Genomic DNA, 10,645 nt, shown 5'->3' with positions numbered 1-10,645 from the left:
GCGGCCATCCTGCGCTCCGTCCCGGCGGAGATGCTGCCCGCACTTCGTGGCAAGCGCACTGCGCAAGCTGCGTAGGAGGCGGTGAAGATGATCCGCGTCGGCGTCCAGCGCGTGCGCGAATCGAACGCCCAGCAGCTCCGACGGGAATTCGCGGCGATGGGATGGAAGGACGGCGAGACGGCGGAGGACTTCTCCATGCGCCTCACCGGGCTCGCCAACAACCTGCGCATCCTCGGCGACAACATCACGGAGGCGGAGGTGGTGCGCAAGATGCTTCAGGTCGTTCCCGAGGACCTCTCCCAGGTGGCGATCTCCATCGAGACTCACCTCGACCTCAACACCATCTCCGTCGAGGAGGTGACCGGTCGTCTGCGCGTCGTGGAGCAACGCCGCAAGCCGCCGCCCGTCGTCGATAGCCAGGGCCGGCTCCTCCTGACACAGGAGGAGTGGATGGCGAAACTCAAGATCGGCGGAGGCCCCGGAGAGAAGGGGAGCTCCAGCGGCGGCGCGGGGAACAAGCGCGGCGGCGGATCCCGTGGGCGTGGCCGTGCTAACAGCGGCGTGCGCCAAGCTCCAGGGGCCGGAGAAGGTACGGGCCAGCCCAAGAAGTCTGATAAGTGCAAGTATTGTGGAAAGAAGGGCCACTGGGCCAAAGAATGCAGGTCCAGGCTGCGGGATGAGGCCCATCTGGCCCAGGCGGATGAGGAGGATAACGAGCCCGCACTACTGATGGCGAGGGCGACGTTGACCTCCGATCCGCAGGGCTCCGCCTCGCCCCCTCCGCACGCCGCTGGCAAGCGCCGGCCGCGCGAGATTGTCGAGGCGAAGGTCTTCGCCCAGCTCGACGATGGGGACGACAACCGCGACGATTCGGTGTGGCACCTGGACACCGGTGCCACCAACCACATGTCCGGGTGCCGCTCCGCATTCCAGGACCTCGACAACAAGATCCGCGGCGTCGTCAGATTCGGCGATGGCTCCGCGGTGCCGATCGAAGGTGCCGGGACGGTGGTTCTGGAAGGGAAGACCGGCGAACACACTCCCGTCACAGGGGTGTACTTCATCCCGAGGCTCACCACCAACATTATAAGCCTCGGGCAGCTCGACGAGGGCGACTGCGACGTCCACATCAGGCACGGGATCCTGCGCATCCGCGACGAGAACCAGCGCCTCCTCGTCAAGGTGAGGCGCTCCGGGAACCGCCTGTACAAGCTGTGGGTCAAGGTCGCTCGGCCACTCTGCCTGGCGGCACGACGCGACGACGGGCCATGGCTCTGGCATGAGCGCTACGGCCACCTGCACTTCGATGCCCTACGGAAGCTGGGGAAGGACAAGATGGTGGACGGGCTCCCCTGCGTGGAGCATGTTCACCAACTCTGCACCGGGTGCGCCACCACCAAGCTGAAGCGGAAGCCGTTCCCTGCTCAGGCGAAGCGGCGCGCCGACGGGCTCCTCGACTTGGTCCACGGCGACCTCTGCGGGCCCATCTCTCCGGCGACACCAGGAGGGAAGGCATTCTTCCTACTACTCGTCGATGACCACAGCCGCTAGATGTGGCTATTCCTGCTGACGAACAAGGGAGAAGCACTGGCGGCGGTGCAGCAATTCCAGGCCCGCGTCGAGGTGGAGACGGGTCGTCGCCTACGCGTCCTGCGCACGGACAACGGGGGTGAGTTCACCTCCGTCACCTTCGTCGAGCACTGCGCCAAGCACGGCATCAAGCGCCAGCACTCCGCCCCCTACACGCCGCAGCAGAACGGCATCGTCGAGTGAAGGAACCAGTCCGTCGTCACCATGGAGTACCGCCATGGTCTTCATCGGCTGCGAGCCCGGCGCCAAGGCGTGGCATTTCTACGACCCGGTGGCACGGCGCGTGCACGTGTCACGAGATGCCGTGTTCCAGGAACACGAGAGTTGGAACTGGAGCGAGGCGTACAACGACGAGGCCGAGCACAACCCCGAGTTCGTCATCGACTACGCCGTGGAGGACATCATCAGCGACCAGGGCACGTCGAGCTTATCACCTGGGCACGGCGCACCCACTCCTCCAACGACCTTGAACACGGGCGCGGTGGAAACAGTTCCAACACCTGCGTTCGTGTCGCCGCCGCCTGACGCCCATGAGTACCTCGACTCCAACAATGATGACGTCACGCCCCGCTATCGCGCCGTCGACAACGTTCTTGGGCCAGCGACACCGCCCGGCCTCGCTCCCCGCAACCTCGACGCCGAGCTGCACCTGCAGATTGGGGAGGAGCCAGCCTCTTTCGCCGAGGCCGAGCAGCACCAGCCGTGGCGACAGGCCATGCTGGAGGAGATGGAGTCCATCGAGAGTAACAACACCTGGCGCCTAGAGACCCTCCCCGCCGGCCACCGGCCAATCGGCCTCAAGTGGGTCTTCAAGGTAAAGAAGAACAGCGCCGGGGAGATCATCAAGCACAAGGCGAGGCTTGCTGCCAAGGGATACGTGCAGCAGCAGGGAGTAGACTTTGAGGAAGTCTTCGCACCAGTGGCGCGTATTGAATCAGTGCGCCTGCTGTTGGCTCTCGCGTCCCAGGAAGGATGGGCAGTTCACCATATGGACGTCAAGTCGGCGTTCCTCAACGGTGAGCTGCAGGAAGAGGTGTACATTCTACAGCCGCAAGGTTTCGTCGTCGAGGGGCTGGAACACAAGGTGCTGCGACTCACCAAGGCCCTGTACGGGCTGCGGCAAGCCCCTCGCGCCTAGAACGCCAAGCTGGATCAGACTCTGCGCGCCCTCGGCTTCACCAACAGCGACTCCAAGCACGCGGTGTACACACGAGGACATGGCTCCTCCCGGCTGCTCGTGGGAGTGTACGTCGACGACCTCGTCATCACCGGCAGCGACGCCACCGAGATCGGCAACTTCAAGCTCGAGATGCAGGCCCAGTTCAAGATGAGTGACCTTGGGTTGCTCAGTTTCTACCTGGGCATCGAGGCACTGGCGGAGCTTGATTGAAGAAATCGGAAAAATGAGGGGGGGCCACCCTTATGCTACAGTGATGAATAGTGTCAATATTACTGTTCATATAGTGCAAAATTTGAAAAGCCAGGGGGGCCATGGCCCCCTTGGCCCTTGTGAAGCTCCGCCACTGCATCGAGGTGACTCAGAGAGGCGATGGCATCAGCCTCTCCCAGGCTGCGTACGCGCGGAAGGTGCTCGACAAGGCGGGCATGTGCGGCTGCAACCCTTGTCACACTCCCATGGAGCCCAGGCTGAAGCTCAGCAAGATCAGCGACGCTCCGCCAGTCGACGCCACCGAGTATCGTGGGATAGTTGGCTCCCTTAGGTACCTGGTGCACACGAGGCCGGACATTGCTTTTGTTGTGGGCTACATGAGCAGGTTCATGGAAGCACCAACCACCGAGCACTTGGCGGCGGTGAAGAGGATCCTCCGGTACGTGGCGGGGACGATCGACTACGGCTGCTGCTACAAGAGGGCTCGAACTGAGGCAAAGCTGCTCGGTTTCAGCAACGCAGACATGGGCGGCGACATCGACACAAGAAAGAGCACCACTGGTGTTCTGTTCTTCTTCGGCCCATGTGCTGTGATTTGGCAGTCACAGAAGCAAAAGGTGGTGGCGCTGTCTTCCTGTGAAGCAGAGTATATCGCAGGGACGACGGCGGCCTGTCAAGGCACCTGGCTGGCACAGCTTCTTTCAGAGCTGAAGAGTGAGCAGCTGAAGAAATTCACTCTGAAGATGGACGGTCAATCCGCAATTGCACTCAGTAAGAATCCTGTTTTCCATGAAAGAAGTAAGCACATAGATGTTCGTTATCATTTCATTCGGAATTGCATTGGAGATGGGAAGATGGATGTTGAACATGTCCGGACTGAGGAGCAACTCGCTGACATTCTGACGAAGCCGCTTGGACGCGACAAGTTCTGTGAACTGCGCATTCAGTTGGGGGTCGCCAAGATTGTCAGTGAACATCAAGTTTAGGGGGTGAAATGTTAGGAATAAACTTGTGTTTGTTTTTACCCTGTTTCAGTTAGCATTCGGCTTGCTTTTCTGTTAGCTTGTGGGGCTCTGCGTTCCGGGTCATCTGGATTAGAGTCACGTCTTGTAACGGCCAGAGACGTGCGAGTTCACGTCGTGGCGTTCGTGTCCGCGTCGCGCGGCATGACCCGGCGTGCGGGATGGCGCACTCGTCTTACGGATCATGGCGCGCATGAAGGAGGGCAGATCGTGTCCTGCCTCTCCCTTTCTTTCGTAAGCTTTGCTATTTATAAGAGATAGACAGAAAAACGTCGCAGGTTAGCGCGACTCCAAAAAATCCTCTCGTGTTCAACTGAGTTCATCGAGTGTTCATCGTGTTCTCTGCGTTCCTCGCTGGAGCGTCCAGAGCAATCTCGCCGGAGAGAGTCCGGCTGACAGTGGTTAGCTTAGTACTGCATTGATGTCTTCAGTTTTTGGGAAATATGTCTGTTGGATCTCAGATAAAGAGCTCCTGATGCGGGTTATACACCTCTGCACTCGGTGCATGCTTGTTCTTAGACTTGAGAGAACGGCAGTCAGCAATGCGAAAGAAGAATGAAAGATCATGAAGGCATGAACTTAACAATTCCGTCAATTATTGGAAATTTCGACCATATGGGCTCTTAGTGAACAAGAAGCGGACAATGCAGCAGGCACTGATGACAACAAAATAGAATGCTAAATCTCAAGAGATGGGTCAAAATGAATCTAGAACTTGACATTCTGTGAAGTACTTAAAATGCAGGAACTGCATCATAAATGGTAGTGATGACAACAAAGTAGAATGGCACAATCAGAAGTAGAATGCAAAAATCTAGAATGAAAAACTTGTTAGAAAACTTTGGATCGAGTAGAGGTAGATCGAGGGGGTGACGTACTTTGCCAAGAGGAATACCTTCTTGTTTCCATGGTGTGACCGCATTTGTCGATGAGGGCAGCGCACAGGCAGCGACGGGCGGTGTAGATGTGTCGTGGTGAGATGCCGGAGTAGCCATGGGCCCGCCGGTTCAAGTCGAGGACGACATGGTCGCAGAGGCATGGCGGGGTGACGAAGAGGCGGCGATGTCGCAATGCAGTGGCCGGCGCTGGTGGAAGCTTCCCGTCGCGGTCAGCTCTTCCCTATCGATCGGACTAGGGTTAGGACGGTGGGGAACAGTGGCCGCGACAAACCTCGTGACCTGAGCCTCTAATCCCACCTCCACTTTATAGAGCTGCGCGACGGGGGCCCACCAGCCTCATATTGGGCTGGGCGTCCCCGATCAGGACGCGAGTCAAGGTTGGCCCAGTCGTTGGACTGGCCCAATGGAGATCAATATTAACATTCTCCCCCTTGATCTCACCTTTATACTTTAAAATTCCTCAATTTGAACTTAACTCTTTACTTTTTTTTAGTTACTTTGCTATTGGCCTCATCTCATTGCAGATCAGTACGTAGAGCGTGCCTCATCATGACAGTTATTAGTTACCGTCAGACTTAACAGCCACAATGTACCTTACTGTATTGAAATAAGACCTTAACCTTTCTTTGGGCCCTTTAGTAATCCAGAAATCGTAGGCTTCCCGTAAAACCCATGTCGACTTGGGCGGTAGGCCTTTTGGTAAGCGGATCCGCAAGCACTTGCTTGATACTTTGGTGCTCCATGATTTCATATGATTCTGGATTTTCTCCTTTGCAACATATGACCCATTGTCAATGTGTTTGGCAGCACACTTGACATATTGCCATAGGAGTGAAACATTCGAATGGTATATTGCTGTTGTCTACCATTATCAATTCCGGGTAATGGTTTTCTTAACCATTTTGCCTGTCCTGCAGCCTCATATAATGCTAAATCTTGGGTACACGACCCACAATATCACAACTATTTTGCTTTGGAGCTTTTCCACAATAAAACTCCAAACTCGAGTGTTAGCTACTACTGTGGGCTTCACTAAACTCGCCAAAACTTGATTCTTTTTACTCACAACCTTTTGAGAGTAAATGTTTCTTTCTTACTTAGCATGAGGCTGACAATATTTTGCAAAATTGCAATACATTCTATAACTCCATTCCAGTGATCTATTGCTGGACTGGACTTCTGCCAAAATGTCCCGGATACTTGTACTATGTCAGGGTAAATTCTTTTGAGCACTAATTTTGCTTCCAACAGCTGAAGCACATGGAACCTTTTTCTTTTGATCGATCATATAATGGTTCCTGGAATTCTGAAAATTCCAAAACTATTACCCTTGACAATAGGACAGGCGTAGCTTACTCGCATGCATACTATATATCTTTAGAACTATTTTCTAAGTATGCTTTCTGCGATAGTCCTAATACCCCTTTTTTCTTTTATTCCGGTGAATTTCCTTTCCTAGAGCGAATGACTCTTTACCGAAATTATTCTTATCAAAACTAGAGGTCAAAATAACCTTCTTTGAATCTTTTCAAGAAAAGGATTTCCCATCTTTTGAATTTTGCATATTTGCAAATTGTCATTTTGCATTGACCTTTACTTAAAACACAACTTTTCTTTGTTCTCATAAAACTTTAGATACTACTATTCTATGATCTAATATCATCAAGTGGTATCGCAATATTCTTTTCTTTTCACAACAAAACCATTTGGTTATGTCATATATATATAATTTCTTGTGCAAGTCTCCGTCGGGAGATATTGCTCTAACATCCATCTGATGCAATTTAAAAGCAGTATGCCATTAATTGCATTATGATTCTAAAAGAATCCTTTTATGAGACTGAATAAAATATCTCATTATAACTTATTCTTTTCTTTGCACAAAACTTTTTGCCATAAGTCGTGCTTAGCAACTTTTCATGTTCCCTCCGGAGTCACGTTTCAATCTTGTAGACCCATTATAGCCTACTGTCTTGGCTCCATTAGAAACTTATTCCATGTTCCAAAATAAATTTGGAACTTTTAGGTCTCATTATATCTTCCATTGCTTCTCGCCACGTCGATGAATGAGACAACTCAATTTATGACATTCATACAACGTGAAAACATATGTTGAGACAATTTCAGTGCTTGAATCATTGGAGTGAACATACAGTCCCACTTCTCTTCAAGCCTTAGATCTTGACATACTTTACTCCCCCAGATTATCCCATCTATTGCAAAGATGGAATATCTTCAAACTTTTGTTTGGATTTGTTCTTTACAAGCCTCGATTCAGTTTTTACAAGCCTCGTAAGGTGCTTCAAGCACCACCTTTTCTTTTTTCGGTTGATTTGAGGCTTAACTATATTTTCTTCCTATTTGGAGCTGAAAACTCCAGAAATTTCACTTACTTTATTGTTGGGGTATTAATATTATGACCGTTGTACTCCCTTTTCGGTCGGTCAAATTCACTTTAATAGATCATCTTTGCTTTTAGAAATGCATCGCATTTAACTTTGCAGGGAATCTCTCTAAGTTTTAATCTTTCTTGTCTTTCTAATCTTTCTCCCCCTCGAAATATGGCACAAACTTTGCTGCCATAATTTCGAAACTATTTTTAACACTTGTGAACGAGGAGCTTTTCATTACTAGAACTTTATTCATATGACCAAGTCATACAAAGTAATGGGAGTACTATTTCCTCGTTTCTTTTCAAGAGCTCCTCAGAGTTCTTGATTTGTTGCACTTTCAAGAACTCATCAAGTTCTTCATTTTCCTATACTTTTGCAAGTCATTCTTGCAATATCGGTTAGTATACAACTTTCTTTTATTCTTTGATTCTTTACAAGTAACTATCCAACATGCCACTATAGTAGTGCATGGGAATTGTTGGAATAAATTTAAAAGCTCCCCTAGATTTCTTCACTTTTATGTGATACTCATGTCGCACGTGAGTCATCACAAAAACTTTCCCTGTCATGCAGGATATAAATGGCACAAGTGCCAAAACTTTTCCGACTTGCGGTAATAAAACTTCAAAGGCATTTGCAATGCATGTTTAATTCAACGTTGGTCAAATTGAACGTGCATCAAACTCATTTCAACTATTATTATTACTATTGAAGGACAAGGTAAAAACATAATATAGTGATAAAACTTTGGTCAGGATGACTAAAACATGCACATATACTTTCTTTTCTGATTAAATCTTCCCGTTGGTTCCAATTTAATCAGAAAATTTAACGAATTACAATATTCGCAAAACTTATATTCGCAAAACTTTAGTGAGAGAAACCAAAAAAAAACTTTTCGAAAGCAGTTGCATCTCTTTTCCATATCAATTAAAAGTCAGAATGGAAACAAACATTTTTCTTTCTTAACCTCAACTATACAGCTGAGTGACCTCAAAACTTTATCTGTGGCGTTGATCGGAATCAACTTTTGTCTGTTAATTTCTCTCTACTTGGGAAGAATTGTATGTCTTAATTTAACGTTGGTCAAAATTAAAACATACAACTTTCCTTTACTTTCAATTCTATATCACCGTTGGGCAGAAATAGAACACATGACTGGAATAAAATTTATAATATTGTCATCATCAACTTTGGTCAGAAAATGACAACATCATAATAAACTTTAAATTTCTTTTCTTTTAAGAGCAAACTAATGCTCAACTTGACACTTACAATGGCAAAATATGCCAAAACAATCTTTCTTTGACTTACAACAGCGGAAGCTTTTCTTAACCTTAAACTTACAGGCTGTCTCTTCCCACAGGGAAAATCTCATATGAGTTTATCTTTCTTTATTGCAGCGGAGAACTTTTCTTTCTTTCATAAGCTTTTCTTTGTCTTTCTCTACTCTCTGAAAATTGATCACTTTGATGCAAAAAAGTCAGATATTTAACCTTAAACTTAAACTCATAAATTTTTTTTTATAATATTGCTATCATCAACGTTGGTAAGAAAATAACAATATCATAATTTAACTTTAAACCAATAGCTTTCTTCTCCTCTATTTAAATTGTCCCGTTGGTTCTAATTTAAATAGAGGATGAGACTTTTACTTTGCAGCGGAAATATGAAAAATTATATATTCAGAAGCATTGTTGTACTCTTTATTCTCTAAACAATATACACGTTGATGCAAAATTGAATAGAGAACAAATTACAATCAAAATCATCAAATAGAAAATCGTAAAAACTTCTTTGCTGTGCTTTGCAGCCCATACGGCAAATTTGGCTCGCGGCCCTTTCTTCGCGCGGCCCAGCTCGTTTTCGCTCGCGGCCCGGCTCGCTTGCCTCCGCGCAGCACCCGCCTGGGGCTCTGGCCCCGCAGCAGCGCATCGCGCGCGCGGGCCAGTTGCCCTTGCTCACTCCTCGCGGAGAGGCCAGCCCAACTCACCTGGCCTGCAGCGGCCCGAAGGCGCGCTTGTCTCCGCGCGGTAGCTGCCGGCGGCCCAACTCGTGGTGGCCCCCCGGCCCGCCTCGATCTGAGCCGTCGATCTCGATCGGACGGCTCTCCGTTGATTTCGCAGCGGTAAAAAACGGCGACGGCCGGCTCCCCCGCAACCCTAGCTCGCCCTTCTCTCCTCCCTTTCTCTGAGCTTGAGTCCGGCGGCGCCGCCGGCGTCCTCTAGCCGCCCCGCCGCCCGTTCCGCCCACCGCACCATGGGCTTGCCGTGGTCGAGGTCGCGCAGCCCCGAGCTTTGCTTTCTTTCTCTCCTCCCCTTCTTTCTCTTGCTTTTGCCCCAAACCGCGGCGGCCATGGATGGCTGGGGAAGGAGATGGCGGCGCCGCTGTGGCGCCCCTCGCCGGTGCACGCGTGCGGCCGGAGCCGCGCGCGGCGCCATCGAGCGGTACCTCGGTGGTGCCCTTTGGGGGGCCCGTGCGCGCGCGCGCTCAGAGGCGGCGGCTCGGCTGCGGTAGTGCGCTGGAGATCCGGCGCCTCTGTTCTTTCCCTCACGGCGTCGAGCGACTACCGTCGGTGGTGACCAGCACGGCCGACGGCCGGCGGTGGTGGCGCAGTAGGTATGTCCCACGGACCTTTCTTGGCTAGGGTTTGTGATCCTTTCTGTCGATCTGATTCGAATTGAAATCTTTCTTTCTTCTTCTTTTCATTCTGATTTCTTTACCCAAAAACTCGATCTACTCGCTAGATCGGCTAACTGATACCATTGTTAGAAAACTTTGGATCGAGTAGAGGTAGATCGAGGGGGTGACGTACTTTGCCAAGAGGAATACCTTCCTGTTTCCATGGTGTGACCGCATTCGTCGATGAGGGCAGCGCACAGGCAGCGACGGGCGGTGTAGATGTGTCGTGGTGAGATGCCGGAGTAGCCATGGGCCCGCCGGTTCAAGTCGAGGACGACATGGTCGCAGAGGCATGGCGGGGTGACAAAGAGGCGGCGATGTCGCAATGCAGTGGCCGGCGCTGGTGGAAGCTTCCCGTCGCGGTCAGCTCTTCCCTCTCGATCGGACTAGGGTTAGGACGGTGGGGAACAGTGGCCGCGACAAACCTCGTGACCTGAGCCTCTAATCCCACCTCCACTTATAGAGCTGCGCGACGGGGGCCCACCAGCCTCATATTGGGCTGGGCGTCCCCGATCAGGACGCGAGTCAAGGTTGGCCCAGTCGTTGGACTGGCCCAATGGAGATCAATATTAACAAAACTTCATCAGTGAATGCGTCATCTTCTGAGCTTGCGAGAAAAAACACTCCAAGCCACATGAATACCCAGATGCGAAAGTATGCAATTTCTAA

The sequence above is a fragment of the Panicum virgatum genome, chromosome 3N (assembly GCF_016808335.1).
Source record: "Panicum virgatum strain AP13 chromosome 3N, P.virgatum_v5, whole genome shotgun sequence".
Taxonomy (NCBI): Eukaryota; Viridiplantae; Streptophyta; class Magnoliopsida; order Poales; family Poaceae; genus Panicum; species Panicum virgatum.
The sequence above is the reverse complement of the archived record's forward strand: the minus strand, read 5'-3'. Positions refer to the sequence as shown.